The sequence below is a fragment of the Erpetoichthys calabaricus genome, chromosome 2 (assembly GCF_900747795.2).
Source record: "Erpetoichthys calabaricus chromosome 2, fErpCal1.3, whole genome shotgun sequence".
In the NCBI taxonomy this organism is placed as follows: domain Eukaryota; kingdom Metazoa; phylum Chordata; class Cladistia; order Polypteriformes; family Polypteridae; genus Erpetoichthys; species Erpetoichthys calabaricus.
In genome coordinates, this window is record NC_041395.2 from 144,207,807 (window position 1) to 144,234,687 (window position 26,881).

The 26,881-nt window shown below is 35.4% G+C and overlaps 1 protein-coding gene across 1 annotated transcript in view; it reads right to left on the bottom strand.

The window, feature by feature from the left end:
• The window catches only part of LOC114646412 (inactive N-acetylated-alpha-linked acidic dipeptidase-like protein 2), a 1,943,185-nt gene that overhangs the window by 1,828,524 nt on the left and 87,780 nt on the right, over nucleotides 1-26,881 (bottom strand). The window contains exons 2-3 of the mRNA XM_051923949.1: nucleotides 18,422-18,460; nucleotides 16,926-17,058 (exon numbers count right to left, since the gene is read on the bottom strand). The gene's annotated coding sequence lies outside the window, so the exon portion shown is untranslated. The remainder of the gene's footprint in view (nucleotides 1-16,925; nucleotides 17,059-18,421; nucleotides 18,461-26,881) is intronic.

The window sequence follows — 26,881 nt, forward strand, 5'->3', positions numbered from 1 at the left end:
TTCAATTCAGCTCTGTACTTGCAATACTTCTATTGCACTATTATACTGTATTAAGGATTACTTGTGCTCTGTTCTGTGTATTGTATTTACCCCCTTTTTTGACACCCACTGCATGCCCAACCTACCTGTAAAGGGGTCTCTCTTTGAACTGCCTTTCCCAAGGTTTCTTTCATTTTTTTCCCTACAAGGGTTTTTTTGGTAGTTTTTCCTTGTCTTCTTAGAGAGTCAAGGCTGGGGGGCTGTCAAAAGGCAGGGCCTGTTACAGTCCATTGCAGCACTTCTTGTGTGATTTTAGGCTATACAAAAATAAATTGTATTGTATTGTAATGTATTTTTACATACTTTTCACATATATTATTCTCCAGTCTCTGGCTTTAAATATACATTTATTGTGAAACTTGTTCAATAAAATATAGAGGTACAGGGCACCTTAGTCAGCATCGACTGACCAATCAAGTTCCCATCACTATTGCCCACATTAACCTTAAAGGAATAAGCTTACTTACTTCACACAGTTTACATACATATCCATACACAGATATATAACCTCTAAGACACAAGTTTCATGCAGAAACTCATATTTCTGTTTTCATTTTGGATGCACATATTTTCACATTTTGTAGTAGGACAGTTTTTGTAAGTTTAAATTTGTCCACAAGTTTTCCACTAATTTCCATCATTCCATATTTTCCAAATCACAGGAAGAAGTCCATTCTGTATACCAGATCAACCAATTTATAGTCCACTAGTATTTGGATGCCTCTAACATTGGAGGAAAAATATCCATAGGCTCTTCAAAAGCAATGGGCAAATCTGAAGCTAACATAAATTAACCATTCAAGGAAACTTTCCATCATTCTTGCGTCTACTAAATTAAACTCCTGAATTGTTCTCCATAAGTAAAAACAACCCACGGGATGTGCACATTTCTTGATGTGTATGTTGTTCATTTGCATATTAGTCACCAGGAACTTTTCTCAGTAAATGAGATTCCAATCTAGTGTGAAATGAAGTACAGGAAAGAATAAAATGCAATACCAACTAAAGATAACACAATTTCACCCCACCATTAACCTGACACTGTGCAAACAACTATACAAATGCAAGTTTCTTGAATAAAAACATTTACAAACTTTAGTAGTACTGTTAAAATAACAGAAAAAATATACAAAATAATATACTGTAGATGAGCAAGTATGAAGCATTTACGAGTACACAAATAGCACAGTTACCAGTTATATGTTATAAAAACAGTTAGGAGTAATCCTACAGTATGTAAGTTAATTTAAGATTTGAATATTTTGCTCTGTGATGGCAATTTAATGTACAGATGGCTGCTGGTGTGGGTGGAATCAGCTGCAATCTTTTGCTGCTCTCTTTTTTCCTCTGGCGATGAACAGTTCTTTTAATGCTGGGAGACAACAGCCAGTAATTTTCTGTACTGAACAAATCAGTCGCTGCAACTGACTCTTAGAAAAGGAGGAGGCAGAAGGAAACCAAAAGGTGATGGAGGTGGTCATAATACTCTCAATGACAGCTGAGTAGAAATTTAACAATGTACACCTTGGTAAGCCAAGCTTCTTTAGATGGCAAAGGAAGAATAATCTCTGCCTGGCTTTCTTGATGATAGAGGTGATGTGCTTGTCTCATTTTAATGTATTAGTGAAAGTAGTTCCCAGGAATTCAAATGACTGAACCACCGATACAGTCTGGCCATTAGTTTGCAAAGGCGGACAGTTAGCAATTTGTCGGCAAAAGTCAATCGTTCAAGATGGTCCACCTCTGTTTGATAGGAAGACACGTCATTATTAGTAATGAGACCCACTACAGTTGTGTCATCTGCAAATTTTAGGATTTTTACAGATTTGTCCAGGAATCTACAGTCATTTGTATAAAGTGAAAACAGGAGGGTTGAAAGATCACAGCCTTGGGGGGAGCCTATGCTAATTGACATTGGATTTGACAGATGGGGGCCCAGTCTCACATACTGCTTCCTACTTGTCAAAAAACTCATAATCCTCTGGCAGACACCATAGGCTACATCTAACTGGATTAGTTTATTCTGAAGCAACTCTGGAACAATGGTATTGAAGGCTGAGCAGAAATCCACAAACAATACCCTCACATTGGTATTAGGCAAGTCCAAGTGCTGAAGTATGTAGTGCAGGTATAAATTAACTGCATTCTCCACTGAGCAATTTGCCCCATATGTGAACTGAAGTGGATCAAGGAGAGGGTCAGTGATAAAATTTAGGTAGGTAAGCATGACCAAAGTCAATTCTGGTATGTTTTGAATGCTAGCAATAAAGTTATTCTGATTCTATAGAAGACTGCCTATAGGCTGCTAAATACATTTTAATCAGTTTTAGTCATCCAGTTTTAACTTAGCTTATAATATAAAGTTCATGGGGAACTGAACCATATCATATTACACAAACTGAAAATGAGCTCCCTCCCTATTTTAAAGCAGTCGAAATGCCAGTTAAGGAAAAAATGTGATTATCAATTTTTTTTTTCATTTAAGCTGTTTCATTCATGCAGTTTTAATTGCTCATATATTAAACAGGAAAAACTGAGATTCAAACATGGTGAAAATTATTTTGTTCCCAGAATACAAACACCAGGTTCCAATCAAACAAAACAAATATATATGATGAAAATATAATAATAAATAATTAATTAATTTTTCTACTAAAACAGCTAAACAAGTTTAGGTCCTGCTGGTCTGTTTGCTGATTAGATAGTGCAGCTGACACCGGGCTCACACTGGTACTGTTTAAAAGGCAACACTGAATGTCAGAGGCAGGGCACACCTCTGAAGCTGGTAACTGAGCTGTGCTAAACACTCCCACCTTGTGTATTTCCAGAGTCAAGAGAGGTGTCTTGCCAGTCTTGATGATATTTAAAATTGTTCTTCTTGCCTTTACAGAAAGGACAGAAAGTGTAGTCATTCATGGTTTCCTTGAGTTTTACTTATTCATTATCATAAAATATACTGAATCCCTTTCTACCCATCAGTAAGTGTTGGTATTCTGGATTTTAATTGAAATGAACGATCTTTTCAATGCTCATTTAACAAAGTTACTGTTAGCTTCAAAGTAAGTGCATACTAATAAAAACAAAAAGCACATAACCTGTAAATTTAAACACAATGCACAAGGGGCAGCTCATGTACATTAGCGATGAGCATGATGACAGTGAGCTTGGAGTACGAGTTAAATAAAAATGAGAAATGGCACACAAAGTTGCACAAGCATCAAAAGAGTGGTAACTCAACAACATGCATGTTTCACCCATCCCTACAATCACTTTTTAAACCTGAACAGCTGTCAATCTTAATTACCCTGTCACTTATTACCTGTTTGCTATTTGTCTTTTCTTGTTGTTGTATATGTGAATAGAAAACACATTTGCATTTTCATCTGTGTTAAAAGTGGTTGCTTTCCACTTTTGACTATGCTGCTCAATTACTAAACCTCAGCCTTCAGAATTCAAAACACCAACTGCTGCCATTATGCTATCATGCTGCTCAGTTACCCACTACACGAAAAGTGATGAGTGAACTAATCAGATTCATTCAGATATTTACAAAAGATATATATTGCAGTAATACTTTAAGGAACAGAAGTGTATAAACACAATATTTACCAATACTCTTAATTGGCTTTTTTCATATTGTATTTCCTTTTATGCAGTGTCTAATATGTATGTGTTTTTATCATTGAGATGACAAATGTGTTTAGAGAAATGCATAACATAACAAAGTTTTCAAACTAGTTACAATAAGCACATAAACATTTTTCCAAAAAATACCTGCATGTGACAAAGCAGTTGTAAAATTCTGTATTAAGTGGATTGAAACAAGTAGAGTAAAGGGCAATCTTATCACTAACTGATACATCACAAGTGTCAGCAGTCAATCATTTTGACTAGCCAAATGTGACGCAGCTACTTACATGTTAATTACCACAATACAAGGTTTTACCACACATTTTAAATGGCTACATCTATTTTTACTGTATCCATCCATCCATTTTCCAACCCTCTGAATCCGAACACAGGGTCACGGGGGTCTACTGGAGCCAATCCCAGCCAACACAGGGCACAAGGCAGGAACCAATCCCGGGCAGGGTGCCAACCCACCGCAGGATACACACAAACACACCCACACACCAAGCACACACTAGGGCCAATTTAGAATTGCCAATCCACCTAACCTGCATGTCTTTGGACCGTGGGAGGAAACCGGAGCGCCCGGATGAAACCCACGCAGACACGAGGAGAACATGCAAACTCCACGCAGGAAGGACCCAGGAAGCGAACCTGGGTCTCCTAACTGCGAGGCTGCAGCACTACCACTGCGCCACCGTGCCGCCCCATTTTTACTGTATTTATCTTGAAAAACTTAAACATAGCCTGCCATATGGATCTGCTTAATTCTTTTTTTCTTCTAACTATTAGTAGTTAATGTAGGTAGCTGCATCATCATGTGCAAGTTGCAAAAAACAATAAGTAACTTTCAGCATGAAATAACCCTTACTTGTTTCCTTGCTCATTATAACTACTAAAATTAAGAAGTAAATAAAACAACTAATGTTTTTGCTTTTGTTTCTGTGATGACATTACTTCATTTAGTTCACTGTTCAGTGTTTGCACATACAAGTTTGTTCAAGTAGTTGTTGGAACAAAATTAAGTCAAAGTAAAACAAAACAATGCAAACAATTTTGGGATGTCCTTAAATTTTACCGATTTGTGTTGTGTCAAAAATAAAACATTAAATCATTGGAATGTGTCATTCACAAGATATGATGCTCTTGTGTATACTGTATGTATTTTATAGGGTATTTTTAAACATCTCCAACAAACATAATTTCATAATATGTTTAGTTTAGCCCTTGTTACAGAGCAAAGGTTGCTGTTTTCTTATTGTTAAAGTAGTTACACATCTATATTTAATGAAAATAATTATCAATCAAGCAGATTATTTGTTAATTTAATAATAAATAAATTAATAAAAATGTATTTTGCAGTATATTTATGGAGTATTTAAAAATATATTAAATACATTTTATACATTTTGGAAAATATATGATGAAATACAGAAAAATTGTAACAGTTCATATATTTAATTTTCATAAGGGCTACGATTGCATATTTTACTGAGACTAATAAAGCACTGTCCTTTTGCATGTCAGAAGGACAATAGTGTTTTAACATTAATGTTCCTCAATAGCTTGCCTCTAGTTTTCTGCAATTAAAAAGAAAAGAAAATTATAAAATACAAGGTGCAATTCATAAAGACTGCACACAACATGTTGGCTTACACCATGTTAGAGGGCATTCAATAATTTATGTACCTCAATAGGAAAGAAAAGAGTTATAAAAAAATTTTAGTTTTATTCTTCAATATAGTCCCCTGATAGCTCCATACACTTCATCCACTTATCCTGCAATGACTTTAAACTCTTTGAAAAAAAAATCTTCTGTTTGACCTTTAAGTCAGGATGTCTCAGCTGCCTTGACATCTTCATCACTTGGAAACAACTGTCCACTGTGAGATTTCTTCAAAACTCGGAACAGGAAATAATTTGAGGGAGCCAGGTCAGGACTGTAGTGTGGATGGTTCAGCTGCTGGAACCCACATTCTCTGATGGCAACCTGTGATTGACATAACATGTGAACCAGCGCATTGTCATGAGGAAGCAGCACACCTGCTGTGAGTTTTCCTCATATTTTCTCCTTGATTGACTCCTGCAAAGTGATCTCTGTGTTAGCGTAACTCTACCCGGTTATGATTGTCTTGTGTGGCATGAACTCCAGAAGCAAAAGTCCTTCAATATCCCAGAAGACAGTTGCCATGACTTTACCTACAGATTTTTCTGTCTTGAATTTTTTTGGGGTGGGGGATGATTTGTGCTTCCACTGCATTGACTCCATTTTGGATTCTCTGTGATAAACCCAAGTCTCATCTCTAGTCACCAAATGATGAAAAAAAAATTCCCTTTGTCTTCATGAAGCATCTCCAAGTTCTCCTAACAGCACTGGAGCCTCGTAGCCTTCTGAAATGGCATCAGCATTCTTGGAACCCATGATGCACTGACTTTCGGACATGCCCAACTTTTCATTAATTATTTTTTTTCAAAGCTGTGCCTGCTAAGATGCCTATTTCTTCAGTTATTCAGGAAACCTTAATCCGTCTGACAAAATTAAATCCTCAACTTTCTTGCACATTTTTGTGGAAGTTGCTTCCACAGGCTATCCAGTGTGAGGGTCATCTTCAATAGACTCTTGGCTCCACTTAAACTGTTTGCACCAAAATTTTACTTTGTAAGATGATGGGGCAGACTCACCATAAACTGCAGTCATGTGTTCATGGATCTCCTTTGGCTTTTCCATTGTTTTGTGAGAAATTGTATCACTGAACGTTGCTCCAAATCTGACATTTTCTTACTTGATTCACACAAGGACTCTCCTCACATTCTGTCTCTTGGAATGTTAGACTCACACTGAGCCAGAACTGTGCATGAGTAACCTAGAGACATGTCACAACATGCCCAGACTTGTTTCAACATGCTTGTTTTCTTTCATTCTCAGGTAGATAAATTGAACGCCCCTTAACACAATGTCTCCTATTTGTAAATTTCTGTATGGTTAAGCCCATTTGCACCTGCTCTGCAAAATTGAAAGGCATTCACATCTACAGCGTATCCAGAATTCATTTGCCAAGGCTTGCACTTGTCTCCACTGGATTTTAAAGAGATCATTCTCTGCAAAATCACCTTGAGGTACAGACAGTCTGTTCTGTGGCAACATGGAGTGAAAAATGTCCCTTACTTGAAGAGGCTTCCATGGATTATATGTTCCAAAAAGTGGCTGGTACCAGCATCCCTCCCCTTCTTTCAGTGGAGGGGACTGGTTCTGCATGTTCATTCTGAAACAAATTTACCCATAAAGCTGGTGAACTGCTCTTTCATCTCAGGTCTTCTGTCTAAAGAGTACTGCAGAGAGACAAGGCGAGAAAGAGCCTCGTAACAGTCCTTATTCTCTCTAATACAGTTACTAAACATAGCATTTATTCCTCTGTAAAGAATAAATTAATCTTTATAAGGATTGTTTTGGTTTTTTTTTTTGAATAAATACTGAAATGTTTAAAGAGATGCTGTCATGGATATAGCCAGTAAACTGAGAAAATACTTAGGTACATAGTATAAAAGTCAAATAATATTACAGCAATCCCTCCTCGATTGCGGGGGTTGCGTTCCAGAACCCCCCGCGAAAGGTGAAAATCCGCGAAGTAGAAACCATATGTTTATATGGTTATTTTTATATTGTCATGCTTGGGTCACAGATTTGCACAGAAACACAGTGGGTTGTAGAGAGACAGGAACTTTATTCAAACACTGCAAACAAACATTTGTCTCTTTTTCAAAAGTTTAAACTGTGCTCCATGACAAGACAGAGATGACAGTTCCGTCTCACAATTAAAAGAATGCATACATATCTTCCTCTTCAAAGGAGTGCGCATCAGGAGCATATAATGTCAGAGAGAGAGAGAGAAAAAAGCAAACAAAAATCAATAGGGGTGTTTGGCTTTTAAGTATGCGAAGCACCGCCGGACAAAGCAGCTGCAAGGATGTATAATGTAAAGGTAGTCTTTCAGCATTTTTTAGAGGAGCGTCCGTATCCGCTAGGCCAGTGTGCGAACAGCCCCTCTGCTCACACCCCCTCCATCAGGAGCAGAGAATGTCAGAGAGAGAGAGAGACAGAGAAAAACAAACAATCAAAAATCAATACGTGCCCTTCGAGCTTTTAAGTATGCAAAGCACCGTGCAGGAAGCATGTCACTTGACAAAGCAGCTGCACAGAATGGAGAAACGTGAAGGTAATCTTTCAGCATTTTTAGACGAGCGTTCGTATCGTCTAGGGGTGCGAACAGCCCCCCTGCTCACACCCCCTCCATCAGGAGCAGAGAATGTCAGAGCAAGAGAGAGAGACAGAGAAAAGCAAACAATCAAAAATCAATACGTGCTGTTTGATCTTTTAAGTATGTGAAGCACAGTGAGGGAAGCATATCGCTTGACAAAGCAGCCATATGTAAGCCCGGAAAGAAAGAGAGCAATGTGAAGGTAATCTTTCAGTGTTTTTTGAGGAGCGGCCGTATCCTCTAGGGGTACGAACGGTCCCCATGCTCACAATATATTTGAGGAGTTTTATTTAATACATAATACGCGCTCTGGTTGGGTAGCTTCTCAGCCATGTGCCAATAGCGTCCCTTGTATGAAATCAACTGGGCAAACCAACTGAGGAAGCATGTACCAGAAATTAAAAGACCTATTGTCCGCAGAAATCTGTGAACTAGCAAAAAATCCGCGATATATATTTAAATATGCTTACATATAAAATCCGTGATAGAGTGAAGCCGCGAAAGTCGAAGCGCGATATAGCAAGGGATTACTGTAATTTGGTAGTAAAGTTTCTAGAAACAATAATCAGAGCTGGACATCACCCAAATTTGCATTATTTAAAAATGATTCCAGAAATGTTTAACACAACAGAAATAATGTTCCCAGTGTCTCTATCTAAAACTGCAACAAAACTGACAAAAAACATATTTAAAATATTTGAAATGTATATCTTCATATCAACATACTTAGCATAAAGGTTTTCAGAAAACAGAGAAACCTCTTGCAATTCAGTAGTCAAATTCATGGTAAGCATAAGAAGTTCAATGATAACAGACCACAAGGGAAATCTTTAATTTAATCAATAGTGTAACAGTCCTGATTATTAAAAAAATAACAAAAACAAAACTTCTTGAAATATTTTTTAAAACATAATGTTCACAAACCTACTTAATCCAATTTGGGGTCATGGGGGCCAAAAACTATGTCTGCAGGAATAGGGCGCGTAACAGAAAACAACCCTGGAAAGAGAGACAGCCTTATTCACAACCACTCCAAGGACCTAATTTGGAAAGGGTTATTTACCTCATCTTTATGAATTTAGGAATGTGGGAGTAAAACAAGTTTAGCAAAAGTAAAATCCAAACAGACACTCGAGGAACTTCCAAACTCCAGATTAACAGTGACCAGCACACAATTCGAATCCAGGATGCTTGATCGTAACTCAGAAGCACTAACAGCACTACTTAGCTACACTATGTCTATGTAAATCACAGTTAATCACTGCACCATACTGAATGAACGAATTAATGAAATTAATTAATTAAGTAAAACAACAGATCAGGATAAAATAATAGTGTAGTATATGTAATAAATTGCACAACAGTGAAATGTAATTAGACTATTATCAATAATGTTCTAATTGAACAAATGCAGGAAAATGTCTAACTGTTAATACATAACCCTGTTTTCCATTTACTAGGAAACTGCAAATGTATACACACATTATCCTTTAAAAGCATCGTATTAATAGCTAATGAAATACATACAGTGAAGGTCCACTTGAGATTGCTTTGCTTCCCACACTGGCAGAGTGCTTTTTATTCTTTAAATTATAATATTTTAAAGAACTGACTCTGCTAATGACATTATTGCCTGCAAACAAAATTATGTAATTTCAGAAATAGTGCCCATTTGTGTGAGGGTATATGTGTGTGCATGTGGGGGGCATGAATCAATGATATTCCAGTTCCAGTGACATTGAATAACAGTTAATAAATCTGCATTCAAAACATTTATTAAATTGTTAGCCTTTTTCATATCTGCTTTGTTGTTTAACAAACTGATAAAATACAAAAAGTTTGATATGCAGCGTGGATGTGAAGAAGACCTAGTGTCCCTTTGCTGCTAACTAGTATGCTGTTGCAGTCACAAAGTGTACCTCAAAAATTAATTTCTTGTAAAGATTCTATAAAATGACAACCTCCTCCTTGGTCTGGTTGCTTAATTGGAAGCATTAGGAGTTCTGGTGAAATAACAAAAAAAGGAATTGAAAGCTGAGGATGAAACTTTGTGTTGCAAAATTATGAAACATAAACAAAATTATGAAAAATTTCTCAGTTTTTTTATTTTTAATAAATTTGCAAAAACCTCAAGTAATCTTTTTTCACGTTGTCATTATGGGGTGTTGTGTGTAGAATTCGGAGGATAAAAATGAGTTTAATCCATTTTGGAATAAGGCTGTAACATAACAAAATGTGGAAAAAGTGATGCACTGTGAATACTTTCCGGATGCACTGTATAATTATTAATCATATAAGTGCTTCATTAAGTACATGATGGGGCTTAGCTGGCTACAAACAGACAGGTAATGTTAATATTTCTCATTATACTGAGGTTGAACTTGCAGCTTGGGAGGCTCCTAGTGGATTTGGGGACCCTATGCATCTGCAAAGCCCATAAATAGCAAGAGACAGCTCTGAAGTGTATTCAACAACAAGCTACCCTTTTTATGTAAGATAACTTTTCTTGAATGTAGAAATATTAGAAAATTAAGGTGGTTGAAAAAAAGTTAATTCATTCATTTGAATACAGTGGAATGTACCACAGTAATGCTTTAACATCAGGTTCTTCAAATTTGTCACTTTTACCATTCAAGAATTGATTCAAAACATGGCAGAAACTTTCATAACTACTATACTATATTCATAACTATAAAATTTCAGCTTTGAAATCTCTAGATGTACTACTCGTTAAGAGGGGAGTTTATTTTAAAACTCTCCTTTTATGACATAAAATAGTAAATGACATTGTGAAACATTATCCTAAGGCGCTTATCAATGCCAACACTCCACAAACTTAAGGTTGTCTTACAATGACCACAGCTATAGGGCCCCAAAGTCTTCACTGATCTACCATTTGAAAGGCCTCATCAACTTTATCTCTCGGACCAAGGTAGAAGACTCATTACTATAAGTTTAAAACTCTTGTTAGAACTTTGATAGAGTTGCTGCTAAGACTGTTCACATTATTCTTTACAATTTTAGTTGCAAAGACTGTTGTCATTTGGCAATGCAGTAAGCACAGTCTGTTGTACAATCAACAGTAAATACCATCCACGGTTAAGGAGGCCTTATTATATCTATCTTGAGTCAACACACTGTTATTCACAGAACAAATACAAAGTGTGAAATGTTTATTATTTTTTTCTTTAAACAACTTCAGGTTTTCTGGTGCTTCAAAGACTAAGAACTCTGAAAGTGTAAATAAATAAATAATTTTCTACATTACAAATATATGAGATTAGTGCACAGGTAATATCATTCAAACATTTTCATAAGAATGTGTTATTTTACAACTCTTAATTGGTCTGAAATGAAGGTACATACATATGTTTTGAAATATGCCCTTTCACGGAAAGGTGTTGCCTTCTCAGGGTTGGTTTTTCCTTTGTATTCAATACTGTCAGAATAAACACCAGTTCTAAAACTTGAAAAAGCAAGTACAGAAAATGGAATTTGTGGTGCTGTTTAAAAAATATTTTGTACAACCTACATAATACATTTTATTCTTAACACTGCATTACAAATGCATTTATTTTAAGGTCAAATCATAGGCAAGAAAGTTACAGTACTTTGGTTTTAGATAACCTACAACTAACACAAGTGCATCAGATATTTCAAAGCATGCTCACTGCGCACTAGGAAAATCAGGCACTGTAGACTCCATCATGATACATATTAATTCAATGTAATGTAGCATCAAAATTAAATAAAACATTTAATGTATTATGTATAAAAATACTTTCAAACTCAAATCATTCAGAAATACAATCACTTTATATTCAAGATTCAGGATATTTAATTAGTCTTGTGCAACAATGCATATGAATGCTTACTCTTTCAGCTAGAAACAAACAAACAATTACATAAAGCAACAACAAAGTAATAAATAAATAGACACTAGTCCAGACATCCAAACATCTGGTTATAAATAAACATTAGTCTAGGTGCCTATTAAATAGATGCTGGTGTAATACAGACAGTCCAAATGGTGCAATACAAAATAACAATGCAATAAAACATTACCATATGGAAGTATTAATTCAAACATGGGGCTTGGTATCAAAAACACATGCAAAATAATCTTAATAAAATTATGTGATATTTACATTTGCCACTTTAAAAATGAACTCATTCACAGATGAAGTTTCATCTTTTATGGGTTCATTTTTCTGTGTTATATACAGTATACAGGAGTGATAGTTTTTTGTGACTACATGTAAAGTGAAAAAAAAAAATCATTGTGCAATATTTTTATACATACAGTCATATGAAAAAGTTTGGGAACCCCTCTTAATTCTTTGGATTTTTGTTCATCATTGGCTGAGCTTTCAAAGTAGCAACTTACTTTTAATATATGACATGCCGTATGGAAACAGTAGTATTTCAGCAGTGACATTAAGTTTATTGGATTAACAGAAAATATGCAATATGCATCATAACAAAATTAGGCAGGTGCATAAATTTGGGCACCCCAACAGAGATATTACATCGATACTTAGTTGAGCCTCCTTTTGCAAATATAACAGCCTCTAGACACCTCCTATAGCCTTTGAGGAGTGTCTGGATTCTGGATGGAGGTATTTTTGACCATTCTTCCATACAAAATCTCTCCAGTTCAGTTAAATTTGATGGCTGCTGAGCATGGACAGCCTGCTTCAAATCATCCCATAGATTTCTGAAGATATTCAAGTCAGGGGACAGTGACGGCCATTCCAGAACATTGTACTTCTCCCTCTGCATGAATGCCTTTGTAGATTTCGAACTGTGTTTTGGGTCATTGTCTTGTTGGAATATCCAACCCCTGCGTAGCTTCAACTTTGTGACTGATGCTTGAACATTATTATGAAGAATTTGTTGATATTGGGTTGAATTCATCTGACCCTCGACTTTAACAAGGGCCCCAGTCCCTGAACTAGCCAAACAGCCCCACAGCATCATGGAACCTCCACCAAATTTGACAGTAGGTAGCAGGTGTTTTTCTTGCAATGCAGTGTTCTTCTTCTGCCATGCAAAGTGCTTTTTGTTATGACCAAATAACTCAATTTTTGTCTCATCAGTCCAAAGCATTTTGTTCCAAAATTAATCTGGCTTGTGTAAATGAGCATTTGCATACAACAAGCGACTCTGTTTGTGGTGTGAATGCAGAAAGGGCTTCTTTCTCATCACCCTGCCATACAGATGTTCTTTGTGGAAATTGCGCTGAATTGTAGAATGATATACAGATACACCATCTGCAGCAAGATGTTCTTGCAGGTCTTTGGAAGTGATCTGTGGGTTGTCTGTAACCATTCTCACTATCTTGTGCATATGCCGCTCCTGTATTTTTCTTGGCCTGCCAGACCTGGGTTTAACAGCAACTGTGCCGGTGGCCTTCCATCTCCTGATTACATTCCTTACAGTTGAAACTGACAATTTAAACCTCTGAGATAGCGTTTTGTAGCCTTCCCCTAAACTATGTTAATGAACAATCTTTGTTTTCAGATCTTTTGAGAGTTGCTTTGAGGATCCCATGCTGTCACTCTTCAGAGGAGAGTCAAAGGGAATTACAACTTGCAACTGACCACCTTAAACACCTTTTCTCATGATTGGATACACCTGTCTATGAAGTTCAAGGCTTAACGAGCTAATCCAACCAATTAGGTGTTTCAAGTAATCAGTATTGAGCAGTAACATGCATTCAAATCAGCAAAATTACAAGGGGACCCAAATTTTTGCACAGCCAGTTTTTCACATTTGATTTAATTTCATACAACTAAATACTGCTTCACTAAAAATCTTTGTTCGGAAAACACCCCAGTACTCAGATGTTCCTAGGAAATGAAAGGCATACCACTGTTATCTTTTTTGTTGAAAGTAGAATAAATTATTATGCAGGCTGAGAGGGGTTCCCAAACTTTTTCATATGACTGTACTGTAGACTGATAATCCACCCTAAGAAGAGTACAGTATTGCAATGAATGGAATTGTTTGTTAGAAAGATCATCCACAATAAGAATTTATTTGTCGTGACTGACTGGATCTTTACAATAACAAGAAGACCAGAATCCACTATACTACAAGCAGTGTATATACCAAATCTACTAATAATACTTTTATACAAAACATTTCGGTATTACTATTAAATGATAGTGCACCCTATTTTTTTCATACACATTCCTCAGTAACAAATTGAAATGCCCTTCATAGAAATTAAAGCATTACTTTGGTCTCTAGTCTGCTTTTTCAATTTATTAATATTGATTCTTGAGAAGTTTTGCACAGCTTTGATTAAATTAATACTGAGAACAAATTCAGTTTATTTTCAGTGCCTAAAGCAATCCAAACCAACGATGTCAAACACAGACATTATCCTGTATGAAATATGCTAACTTCTAAACAAAAGCTGCCATCTAAGGTACATCAAATACTTAGCTGTTTGAGTCTGAAGACAATGAATGGAGTACAATTTACAGCTGTCTATTTTTCTTAAACTCCCCTGAATAGCTGACAAATATGTTTTGGGGATGTTTCAGTTTGGGAAGCTCTATAAATTTACTAGATTTTAATACATTTTTATTTGCAAATATACTTTTTTGCATTATTGCTCTAAATGATTATTTTGTTGTTCTTTCACACTTTCTGTTACTTGGTGTCACAAAAAGCATGCACTTCCTGTGTTTGCATTTTTTTGCCTGGCAGTCAATTTTACTTCCATAACAAAAAAAGTGCATCTCCGGTTGACTGACAAATCAAAATTGAATTAGTGTGCCCTGTGTTGGGCTGATGTTCATCCAGCCTTCTGCCCTATACTGCTGGGATACGTTTCTGGTCCCTGTAGCCTATTAATAGAATAAGCTGGTTCAGAACATTGACAGGGCAATAGTGAGAACCTCAGAAAGATATATATATCATTAAAAGAAGTGCAGGATATTGACTAGGATGTTGGACTTTAAAGCACAAAGTTACCAGCTTAGTCTTGCCAGGAAATGTTATTTAAACAGTTGGAATCTCAATATTCTGCTCTGCTAGTCAAAGAAGACAGCACTCACTGTGTTAAACAGAGACTTTTGAGCATGAATTCATATTTGATACTGTCTGTTTTTAAAAAAGAGAACTTTATTCTGTAAATGGTAATAGAGACTATAAGTTTGAAAATAATAAATTGGCTTAATACAGCTTATTAAAATACCATATTATATACATACATATATAGTAATCAATTAACATAACGTGTAAGTCCTTGGAATTTGTAAGGAACAGCAGAGTATCATTCAAAAAAAACAAAACAGATATGAGCAAAACATGCAAATTCTTCAAAGGCAGTGCATGGTCAAGATCAACAAATTATTGTTTTTTACTTTATATATAATACATTAACAGCATGCCCCATCTGACAAAGTAAACAAAATAATAAAAATTTTTTAAATGTACAAAATATGCCAAACACTGAAAACAAAGCTGAAAATCCAAAAAATGTTGCATTAATAGACACCTGTTAAGGAGGTACAATAAACTGACCCTGAATGAGACCCCTGCCCTATAAAGACCTCCAGTGAGTTAAAATTTAATAAAGACTGCACCTTTTAAAAAACAAAATACTCATACTGCATTTATTCACTGAATATTTATAAAGTCTATATGGATATTTAATACATATTATTTAGACCTCTGGGACACTTTCAGATTGACTTCCTTATTATAAGCTCATATTAAATGTATGAGTAACTAGCAGTCATACACTGTTTTCTAAATAAAATATATTACCACCATCACATTTTTCATTTAAACACAAAACCCAAAGCACTTTGTTACTGCACCTTATTTTTTACCTTACAAAATGATATATTACAAAAAGAAAGAAACCTCCAAAGGTCCAAAATGCATTTCTTAATTATGACCTTTCAGTTATTCTTTGGTTTTATTTAGATGTAACTTAAAGAAATTTTTATAAAAACTTTAAAATTCATAATATTCATTTGAAAGTTGACTAAGTAAGGCAATTTACTTAACTGTTATTATTTAACATTACAGGATGTGCCACATCATCCTTACTCCAAAAAAACTTTAGTGATAACCAGTGATAATACTTCTGAAAAGAATTTTATAGACACCTTACATTATCAGGAAACTACATTTCCCTGAAGACTATGTTTGTAAATTTTACTTTATGCATTATAATGCATGTTATGATAAATAAAAGTAAAAAACTTCTGTAAACATTGATATTTCACATAATGGTGTAATACAGAATCAGCCAAAGCTGATTTGTACATATGAAAGCACATTTGTGATAACCAAGTAAATTTTTAAATTAACCCTTCTTATGCTTATACAGTATTAATCAACAAATGTTGCGATGCAAACAAGACCTCCATGTGGGTAATCTGATATTTATGCCCAAACACCTTCTGCTTAGTAAATGTTAATACATATGTAAAAGAAGATTTCAAATTTAGGTTCTTACAGTTTAGAATATTAATTGCAAATTACCACACCCATAACTCACTTAAAAAGGAACTCACTCATTTTAATCAAATAAAACTGCTTTTATACTTCTCAGCTGTGTAATTTTGAGATTCTCAGTGCTGCTAGGTTATGACATACTGCGGGAGTACAGAATAAGAAGGTACTGAAATAGGGATTTTAAGTGTTTCATCATCGGACCGATTATAGCATAGCACCATTTGTGCTACACTGTTCTAAACTTACAAGTTACTGCACATAAAGCACCTTTATAGCTATACAAAAAATAAATACAGCAGAATGTGATGTTAGTGCTGTAGTACTAAGAAAAGCTTTGACATACATTAAAATCTATTACTGCACAAAGTCATCACCAGCTCAGTTTGAAAAGAAATACATGTTGCCAAATGCACTATTTTCCTTTACAGAAATGTGTGCAGGGGTTGGTATTTTGAGTGTAATTTTATTAATGTTTGCACCCACCTCCTACCTTATGGTAATGCACAAGGCACTTACAGCAGAATAGCCAAAGCCATTAAAAAGAGCTTCAATTGAAGACCATCATCAGGGGGCTTACCCAGGGTTAAATAAAAAAAAAAAAGGGCCCAAAAACCCGTCAAAAACTATCGAGCACGTCCAGCAGCAGGACCTGAAAGAGAGAGAACAACAAAGACAGTTTGTGACAAAGCTGACACGCTGCACTCTTGGAGGAGTGAAATCAATTGTGACATTTTTCATTTATTTGTAAATGCCTCTTTGGCGGTACACTCACTCGAAACGACAGTTTAGCTCTTACGGAATAAGCGAGGTGATGGTAAAATAGAAGAATCCTGACAGTTGCTTTAATGAGATTCCGCATTAGGACCGCTCTCTAACACTTTCCCCTCAACAAGGAGCGCGCCCTTCACTTTCAATCTTGCATCTCAGTAATTTGGAAAATGTTAACCCTATGAAAAACTACACTAACCCTTCTTTAGTCTGCATCACTTAAACGTTTTTTTCATTCATAGATTCGATTAGTCTGGAATGATCCGTCAGCTCCCCCTTTCTCAATACCATAATCGGCGACTTACATAGGAAAGAGAAGCTGAATTACCTGAAGCTAGTCTTTGTCTTAAGCAAGGCATCCAGGTTGCTGCCTTCCAAACTGCAACAGAGCACACAGCACACACTGAATGGTTCCCATTTATGCCTCATATCTTTTACAGTACCCTACAATTTCCGGATGAGGAAATCACTGATGTAAACAAAACAATCGAATCCACAATACAACACTATCATATACTGCCACTTTATAGGCTGGAATATCACAAGCAGAAGAAAAAACTTAGGCATTAAGACGCATCATTGTCGTTAAGAAAAGTACATAGCGTAATAAATTTAATAATAATAATAATAATATTAACAATAAGTTTACGAACCATTAAACCTGGTACTATTTAGCGATGCCACAACATACCTTTTGGTATAACCTTTTTAGTCTGTAAACAGAGATATGTAAAAAAGCCAAGTCCGAAAAAAAAAAATTCCCCTTATGGAATATCCCCAGTGAAGGGTCCTTGAGATTTAAGCTGGTTTAGAGCTCTTACTATTCAAGCGTATCGGAAGCAGTTCCTGAATAAGCTGCAGTGTTATGGTAAGCAGTCCTCACCCTCTTAAATCTAATTGAGAAAACACATTTTACTTTCATAAAACAGTACAAGTTGAAATAAGTGCCGTCACAAGGACTGGCAAATATACTACTGTGTAGCAGCCAAACCAGGACTGCTTCCAGAAACAAGAATAACATTTAAAAATATCTAGCACTTGTTTCCTGTTGCTGTCCCTGTTCTAAAGGTGAAAATGCCTTTTTGTTCTAATTTGCAGTTTTTCCAGTACTCTTAAGACTGAGAGTCAAGGTGCAAAGACTATTCTTGTACTGAAGCTCAAAAACTGATTATTTTACCCAGCAAAACAGGGCTACACAGGATTGAAAACAAGAATTGCACATTAGCATGGCTGCAACCTCTTACCGTGGTGCTCATTTCTGGATGTCCTTTACAATACAAATGCTGCAAAAAAAAACAAAAACAAAAAATCAATGAAGCTAGCACAGATGCAAGATTATTTTGTTTTCAATTTAATTGCTGATCAGACTTTTTAAAAACTCCAAGATTTATAATGGATACCCTTTGCAGTATCGAAACGAGGGGAACTGCATTCATCATTGCATTTGGTATAGGTATCGAGAAGACAAGATGGTCGCCAAAAATCTGTAAAAAGGGGAAAAGGTAACATTTTATGTTAAGTCTCCCAATAAACTTAAGTTACATAGTAGCCTGTAGTTACTGTGCCATCTATAGTGTGCCAATATACAGTTAAGAGATGTGCCAAATCTTTACTAGTATCACATGCATCATTCCCTTAAAGAACACTAATTCTAATGTGTTTTCGTTATACTTACTTCATAATTTTCTTTACAATTATAATGAGTGATTACTACGATGAACTTTCTATTAAAATAAAGCAGTTTTTCTAATTATACATTGATTTTGTAATAATCAAATTCATGAATTTGGGGTGTGAGAGCTTAATGTACCAGTAATGGGTGTAAGGAAAAATTTGCCTATCCAGTACAATACAGATAAAGTAATTACTTGTATTAAAAGTACATTATAATGACTGTGCCTCTTCACATAAATTTCTGTTGAATAAAACCTGGACTATTTCATGTTTACTCAGCCACTCACTCATTATCCATTTACTTAATTGGGACACATCCAGACATATTAGATCTTGGCAATTAAAACTGAATATTATGAAATTTTCATAATATTTACATTGTTATCAAGCAAAACAAAATTGAAAAAAAACATTAGAAGTCATATACAAAGAACAAAAACACACTTTTTCTCAGGTATAAAAGAGCTTGATATACTTGTAATGTCTACAATAGCACTCTGTATGGATAATGTTTGGTAAATGTGATGTTTCAGGTTTATTTATTTTAATACTTTATTAAATCCATTCTGGGTCATACAGCTGAGAGTCTATTGTGACAGTAAGGAGGGTAAGAAAACAGTCATCCTGTATGGGAAGCCTGTTACCGCAGGTCATAGTCAGACACAAAAAACATATACAGTACATCCATATAATGTACTGAACACCAACATAAATAATTCTAAACTTAGAAAAACAAAATATCTAAAAAATGTAAAATTATCAAACAAAGGCTGTTAAGACAAATTATAAAGGCAGGGTACAATCATAATATAATGAAGCTATGGCCTCCATGTGTGCCTCATTTAGTTAACCTTAGTTTATGGAGTAAATCACTGCTGTACAGAATAACTAAGCTGTCACGAAACACACATTAATTAGCAATGCACATAGTTAAAGGATAAATTAGAAAAGCAGGAATGTGTTACCACATGTTGTATCTAATAAATATAAAGTTACAAATAGTCTTGTAAAAGCAAATAGTAAATTAGTAATAAATCTATCTATCTATCTATCTATCTATCTATCTATCTATCTATCTATCTATCTATCTATCTATCTAAAGGCAAATCTTAACTAAAATTTCAACATTACTAGAGTATTGGCTTCAATATTCATATATTGTGCATTTCTGACTTTACTTTTCAACCACATTTAATTCAGTCATATGAAATTTTAAAAGCAGAAAACTTGTAGTTTACTTATAAATATTATTAATTTAAATCATTTTTTTAAGTTTATTAAATGACCACCATCTTTTTAAATATTTCCAAAATATTTCTTCATTTACTTTCAGTTTTCTATTCAAAGTGATCTTCACTAAAGATAAGTTCTTGTAAGAAAATTATAATAAAACAGGTGGAGGAAAGCCCCTGGAAAACCATTTTCTCAATTTCAAATCATGTTTTAGAAAGAGCTAAAGACACCAATTGAAAGAAAAATTACTCTTCCACTTCACTTTTCTCCTTGCAATGTTAAGTAACATAATCCCATTCTCAAACCTGCTCAATCTAATTCAATGTCATGGATGACCAGAGCTTTTCCTGGCAAGAGAAGGCACAAATCAGGACCAACCCTGTACAAGGCTTTCACTCAAATGAGAACAAGGCCAATTAGGAAATTGAAATTTAACTTAACACATACATTTTGGGAGACAGTCAGAAGAATGCAATGTGCCTGTAGAAAAATCCATGCAGGCATGGATTCACCACACAGATAGCAATCAGCTGGAGGCTTTGAACCCAAGTACCATAGAAGAGGACAACATTTAAAATTGTATTATGTAACCAAAACTTTGATTTTTCTGTTTGTTTCTGCATGAAACAAAAATGTTAGTGACTGACCACTGAAAAAATAGCATATAAAATAAAATACAAAATAAATAACAAAAAACCTACAGATGAACAAATACTTCAAAAGACACTACAAGGATGCTTATTTGTATCACTTACTGTAAATTAGTATAGATTCTCATTACAGTATGAGTTTTTTTTTCAAATTGGTTCACATTCTCCATCTTTTGTCATATACTGTACTTGTAAAATTTATTCTGGCTGTATAACAGAATTTTCTAAAATACTGAAACCAGCCAAAATGACTGATAAACAGGACTGATCTACGTCTGCAGTGACATACACCATTCTAAATTTTCAGCCGACAAACAAAGATGCAGAAGCAAATAAAAATTGTACATCACCCAAGGATATGTTTCCTACCATGAAAAAAAGTTTATTCAATTAAGCAAAGAAAAATTACAGACTGGAAGAATCGTTAAAAGTGTTAAACATTAATTCCTCTTCCATTTTCTAAACCTAGATGCTAGGACTCACAGCCGACAGAATTGGGTATAAGGGTATAGAAAAGCTCTATTTATCAAGACACAATTGTGTACAGGAAACCTATCTACACTCAGTCTCTCTGAATCACCAATCAACCAAGCATGCACATTTTTGGCATCTAAGACAAAACCAAAGTATGCAGAAAAGACCAATGAGACTAAAAAAAAAAAGATGCAAACTTTATATAAATACTAACTGTCCCAGGATTTGGACCCAAGCCCCTGAAGTTGTGTGTCAGTAGCCCAAACCAATGTACCATTCTGATACCCAAATGAAGAACTAATCTACCTTTTCCTCCCACCCCAAAACAAGTTTAATAAATATTTTACTTTTTCTTAATGCATATGCATCAGGTCTATGCTGGACAAATGCATGTTTAAGAAATGTTACTGCTTGCACTTACTTTCAGTTTTAGGTTTATTTATCTGTATATATAATGTACAGATATCTCCTAGTATACATAAAACTAAATGTGTGCTTGTCTGATTAAAAAAAAAAACACTGTTGAACTTATCTCTAAGACAATTTGCTCAGATTCACCATTTCCACAGGGGAAGACCATAGGCTGTGTTTTATTCTGAAATGTTTCACCCTGTGAAACTTTAATTAGTGATCACAGCTGCACTTTATTAGGAAAGTGCTGTAAGGAAGTATTTTTGAGACTTGGCACAGACATACAAAGTTGCACCCCATGATTGGTTTAGTTAGTGAAATTTCGGATTGGAGTCAAAATATTTCCCCCCAAGGGAATGTTTTAAGGACTGCACTTGCGCTTTATTCACCCTCAGGCAGCACCAGGAACCCTGCTATTATTGCATAACAAAAGCAACAATTCAAAATCATAAAATATAATGCACTACTACAACATATAGTTCATAACACAAATTTCACAATATGAAATTGTGGAAAAAGTATATTATTCAACAGTCAGCCAAACTGCCAAACCATTTTAACTTAAAAACTTGGGATACTCTAGTCGATCAACCGATTTTTACTTAAAAAAGTCTTGATTTGATTTGTACTGTGTTTATTATTTGTTGCTGTGTGTCATACAGCATAAGTTTTGCTAATAAACAAGTACTGCATAATTAAAATGATAATTGATATTTTATAATTACACCTCAAGAAGTACGAATGTCTAGTTGATACACTGAAAAAAAACACACCTGTATATATATATAGTTAATGTATATTTTAACAGCAAAAAGCTGTAATGAAATTAATGATTTAAAACGATATAAGTGCATGTATATTTAGATTTAAGCTAATATCAATTAAATAAATGTGTGAGAATATATTTATATATATATTGTGAGACTTCTGAACACTTTTGAGGCGCTCCCTAATGGGACGACACGAAGAAGCACGACTGCCACGTTTGTTCAGGTTTGTTTGTCCGTTGCCTAGGCAACCGTAGATTTGCAGCAGCACAGGAACAACTACAAGCTGACCGCTGCCACATGCAAAGTGCTGGTCACCCGATGGGTGATGCAAGGAACATTATAACTTGGCCACTGACCTTGCCCCGACCCTGCCTGTTTGCTGTGTCTGTGTTTAGTAGAATGGTAGATCCCGCTACAATAAATAACTTTGCTGGTCCTGCTTTGAGTTGAATAAAGCTGGTTTTGCTAAAAAACAGACAGTTAGCCTCGTCTTTGTGGTGCAGGACATTGACTCAAACATCACATATATCTATATAAATAAAATTCTTTTCGTGTTTGAGACGGAAATGACGTATGACCACGGGTAACGGAAATTACGTATGACCACAGAACATATTATAATATAGGAACTTATTATTTCTGTGAGAGTTATTTTACTGATATTGAAAAAAAGCAAAAGACTTTAAATAAGGAGCTGGGAAGGTGAATGTAAAGAAGAAGCCAGCAGTAAAGCAAGTGAGACTCCATAATAAGGACGGTTGGTGCACGGAGAAGGAGTGCCGGTTAACCTAGAAGGACCTTCGGAGCACACAACTTTACTTTGCTTTTATGGCGCGGGCGTTGGCCATGGACAGACGCTAACGGCGAGACACCCGGATGAGACGGACTTCTTCCTTCAACAAAGGAATCGTTGCCAGGCCGGTGAGATCGCTTCTTTTACATTTAAATTCAGTATACGAGTCAGCGGAACGTATCTGACTTGATCACTGGATTCATTACAGATTTCCCAGGCCGTGTGAATTTAGACTTTAAAACAAAGTTAATATAAAAGAGACTGGGGAACGTGTGGGGATTGTGTGTGTTTCTAATTTATATTTGTATATAGATGTAATATAGGTTTAAGTACTGTGAATATATTTGTGCTGTTTGTAAATAGGGTAATTTTGCGTTTCTTTTCCTTGCTTGCTTTCTTTCTTTGCTGTTTCGCCGTTTCTGGGGAGTATATTATAGAGTGTTTAAGGGGGTGGCATATTAATTAGGGTTTGTGTAGTTATTATAGACTAGCAAAATACCTGCGCTTCGCAGCGGAGAAGTAGTGTGTTAAAGAGGTTATGTAACCATATATATACATAAACATATATACATATCTACATATACACATATCTACATATACATATATATATATACATATACACATCCACATATACATATATATATATATATACATATACAAATTTACATATCTACATATATATATATACATATAAATATAGACATACATATATACATACATACATACATTCACATATATATATATATATATATATATATAAATATATATATATATATACTGTATATATACATATCTACTTATTGGCTCCTGTATTTAGGATATAGCGGGTTGGATAATGGATGAATGGACATCTGTATGCATAGCCCTATTTGCCCGTTTTCGTTTTTTTTTCTTTCTTCAGTAATATTTCAGCAAACCCGGAGCTTGTCAGTTCAAATCCTGGTACTGACACCACTGTGTGACCCTGAGGAAGTCACTTCACCTGCCTGTGCTGCAAAAAACAAAAGTAATGTAACAAATTGTACCTCAGATGTTGCAAGTTGCTGGAATAAAGGCATTAAGTAAAATAGATAAATATGTATTATACACATAGGAACTATTCATTTATTTTCAGTTAAGTCATCTGCAGCAAACCTTTATAAATGAGGGTTTCTCCTTTTTAGATAGTGCAAACTGTTTCTTCTTCATTGAGGTTTCTCTTGGAGAGCTTTTTTCATTTCATTGAAAATTAAAGCAGCAGCTGCCAAAATATGTAGCTTTCTTATTAATTTTTCAACATTGTGTAAAATAAATTTATAAAGTAACATAAAAGGTTTTAAATACTGGTTATCCTTTTACACTAAAATATTACTAAAGAGATACAAAAAAAGTAAAATGCATATGTTCTTTTTCTTTAAGGAGATTAAATATTACTGAAGAAAGAAAAAAAAAAACTAAAACAGCCAAATGGGGCTATGCATACAAACTTAAAAGGTTTAAATAAAACAGAAATATACACTTTTATTTTTACTTCCTTAACTTGTGGAGGGTGTATCCTGTAGCAAAGCCCTAACTTTTTTCGTGAAAGCCCGTTTCAGTCAATAAGTCTTAAAAACAGGTGTAAAGATATTGACAATAAGCTACGCAAACCCACCAAGACATGGAATTGTTTAAATCAAGTATCATTACATCTTCCTTTCTTAAAGAGATGTTTTTTTGTGAAGCAGCCTTAACACAGCTTTTCCGCTGTTTTATAAACGAACGCCATATAAGGTCTTCCTTTTTCCTTGCTTCGCCAAGGAAGGAGCGTTTTTATTAAATCCAAGGGTTGTTCGCTTTTTTTTTTTTTTGTTTATTACGATTGTTATAGTTCTGTTTGTATACGACGTTGTCAGTTCAGCACTCCGGTTGTAATATGACCAAGCCGTGCAAGCTTGCTGTTAAGAATGCAACGTATAGTTGTACATGAGAAAAGCAATCTTGCCTTAAATCAATGCAACCTTTTGTAGGTCTATGAACTTAACTAGGTAAGTCGTGCCCGTCAAGGACGGGCTGCAGGCAACTTTTATCAGTGTTGCAGGGTAAAAGTCATTAAGTGCAAAATTATTTGTACCATGATTAAATTTAGTAATAAAATGTTTTTTGTTATTTGTGCCACACGACGAATCGGGATTCGAACCCAGGCGGACAGTAGGTGGTGTTAGGTCCTAACTTTGTTCCGGCATCCGCGTTCTTGTTCTCTTCTCTCAACAATTTCAACTTGAGTTGCGTTTGACCGACTTTCTTGTTGTCGTTGCCGTTCATGTTCACGTGTTTCAGCAACTTCAATTTCAGTGGCAGTAGAACGTTTTTGTTGTAATCGCAAACGCTCAATTTCGTGAACCAATTGTGTTTGTTCTTCCGTGCGGTTGCTTCTGTAAGCTGCAACTGGTTGGCGTTCATTTTGTCTCTGCTGCGAGATTTGAACACTCTTTGCTGCTTGTCGTACTGCACGTCGCTGTTTATTCCACAGTTTTTGTTCTTCAGTAAAAATTCTTTTTGGTTTCTTCGTTTTTGGCAATTCTTGAGGTGTAGTTTGAGAACCTGAAATATCCAAAATCTTATTTCTTTTTGCATTTTCGTCTCTTCAGTCGAGTGACTTCCTTCAGCTTTTCTTTTAATCCGATTGGTCACTGGCTTCCCAGTGCTTCGTTCAGGCAATCAAAACACTGATGTATTTGTCTCTGCTGCAAGATTTGAACACTCTTTGCTGATTGTCGTACTGCACGTCGCTGTTTATTCCACAGATTTTGTTCTTGAGTAAAAATTCTTTTTGGTTTCTTCGTTTTTGGCAATTCTTGAGGTGTAGTTTGAGCACTTGAAATATCCAAAATCTTATTTCTTTTTTGCATTTTCGTCTTCTTCAGTCAAGTGACTTCCTTCAGCTTTTCTTTAATCCGATTGGTCACTCGCTTCCCAGTGCTTCGTTCAGCCAATCAAAACACTGATGTAAACGTACCAACCAACCAACCAACAGACAGACATGCTGAAATATATATATATAGATTTAAACTTTAGGTTTACACGTGCTTTCTTTCCGAAGTACCTGCACTCATGAATATGTCCTGTATGCGTCAGTCGCATCAAATCCCCACGAAGTACTGCTTTTAAATTTTTATTAAGAAGAAAAGAAAACCTTTTAAAATTGAGGGAAAATATACCAAGTAACAGTTTGTTAAGGATTCTGTTTTTTTGTGAAGCTGCCTTCCACTCGAGTGATCACTTCGAGCTGACTTGCTGGCTAACCATAAGCGTTACCTGGTAGGTAACCACCCATACAATGAGATTGTGAATCAGACTACGAATGCCGTGAATGTAATTACCCCCGATCTACATGCTGTCAAATAAACGAACCACACGCCGTGGCGCAATTTTAGGGGGCTTGGCCTCTTAGCGCTGACGTCCGAGGTTCGATTCCCGTAAGGGAGTGAAATGAGTGGGTGGGTTACCTACCAGGTAACGCTTATGGTTTGGCCAGCAAGTCAGGTAACATCAGCCACGGTGCCTTCAGTTGTGAGAAGCAGATCATAGAATGGATGAAAATAGTTTACTGTCAAATAATGCAAAAGAGGTACACGACAACGTCTTTCCCCTTATTCTTGGCTCATCAGGCGTACACACTCACTGCACTCGCTTACGTAATCGAACCTCAGGACCGTCAGCGCTAGAGGGGCTTCGCAG